The 1,788-nt window shown below is 34.2% G+C and overlaps 1 long non-coding RNA gene across 1 annotated transcript; it reads right to left on the minus strand.

Moving 5' to 3' along the window:
* Positions 1-247: 247 nt before the first annotated feature.
* Positions 248-1,376, minus strand: LOC138126780 (uncharacterized). The gene is made up of 2 exons (XR_011157955.1): positions 421-1,376; positions 248-369 (listed from the first exon to the last, which is right to left on the minus strand). It is a non-coding gene; the product is annotated as an uncharacterized lncRNA (long non-coding RNA).
* Positions 1,377-1,788: the final 412 nt, after the last annotated feature.

A 1,788-nucleotide genomic window follows, 5' to 3' on the forward strand; every position in this document is an offset into this window, starting at 1 on the left:
CAATAAAATTTAATTTTCTCTATTTCAGTTTTATAAACTTATCCACTGGTGTTTAACCACAGGTGTGTAGAACTGAATTGTTGCTGTTAAATTATTCAATGGGTACTGAATCATTTTTGTTTTAAAAGTTTCGAGGAAACAATGTTAAGTACCACAAGATTCCAAAACTGTTGATGGAAAATGAGACAATTAAATTATTGTAAATAGACATTTTATTTATGTGTTATATGGCAAGAAATTAAAGCTATTTAACTGTCCAGCAAGGTTTTATTGTTGTTAATGTGCATTAAATGATTTCCAATGTTATAATGTGGAGGAGCAGGATACACAAGATGGGTGACATCAGACAGGTGCATGTGTTGATCCAATCTGGAATAGTTGTTAATGAAATCAGCAACAAATATGGAAGAGGAGGTATACTTATTAGTTCTAACATCTCCCTGAGTACAATCAGGTTATGAACTTACAGCAGGACCACAAGGGCATAGTAAAGGGGGAGGCCAGGTGGGCCCGGCCCACCCCAGAATCCTTCTGGCCCACTCCAGAATAAAAGTAAAACACATTAAAAACAAGATACATCTGCAATATCTATCTATCATCTGTCTGGTTTAAAGTCTGGCCCACCCCAGCAAAAAATCATTGCTACGCCCTTGCAGGACCATGCCTTGTTGGAAAAGAATGACAAATCCAAAGTTCTGTTATCATTTAGGTTGTTTAAAAACCAGCTGCAATATGCAACACGATGTAGATAATCTGCTGGTTTCAGTTCTTGAAACAATGACATTTTATAAGGGTGCAAATTTAATCTTTTCTTCACAATTTTCTGACATGTGCTCAGTGCTACACCTGACTGTGCTGACAGCAATGATGTTCTGGGATTTTGTTCCATTCTCTCTCTCAAAACTTCACCAACTTGAAGCCTTCTCAATTACTTTTCCTTTGAAGCATCTCTAGGATTGTCTATTCACAATCCATCGAATGTGGGTCATTAAAGATTGTTCCTCTATCTCTAAATTAGGAAACTTTGAGAGATATTGATCCTTACATGATTGCATTCTGTTTTCATGTCGTACACCATTTTAATAAAATGAAATAATAATGAAAGTAGTCTGTTCCACGGTGTACCCCATTGCAATCCTACAAATCCTTTTTATCCTAAAAAAATGTGTTTAGGAGAAACTGATAATTAGAAGAGAGAATTTGGAAGAGAACAGTTAACCTGAAAATAAATTTACTTGAAACTTACAGAATTTTACTAACCTAACCTTGATCACTGTTGTATACTCATCGTCGTCGTCTGTGGTCTTAACACTCTTAACTTTTACTAAAGACTTATTTTGATTCGAAGGAAAAAAATGCGGTAATCAAGTGATCAGCGACTTTTACCGTTTCAGTTGGTCAGGAGCTCACTCATACCAATATTCCACTAGATACAGTGCAGAATCGAAACAAGGCGGCACAAATTCATGGCCTACTTGGACTACAAACATTTATAATAACCCCGTATAATTAACACATAAAGAAATAAAATAAATCTTATAAAAATAAAAACAATTAAAATAAATTTTATAATAATAAAAATAAATAATTAAAATAAACTTATTGCAATACCTATGGAATATGTATACAATTTATCCATCGCTATCGTCATAATAATCTGTTTCATTCTGATCACTGTCTTCGAGGTTTATTATAAATTCCTCAAATTCAGGTGACACATATGAGTTTTCTATCGCAATAACATGGTTTATGCAGTTTTTCCAGGGATCGCTTTTGATGTTACCTACT

This window comes from Tenebrio molitor, chromosome 3 (genome assembly GCF_963966145.1).
Source record: "Tenebrio molitor chromosome 3, icTenMoli1.1, whole genome shotgun sequence".
Taxonomy (NCBI): Eukaryota; Metazoa; Arthropoda; class Insecta; order Coleoptera; family Tenebrionidae; genus Tenebrio; species Tenebrio molitor.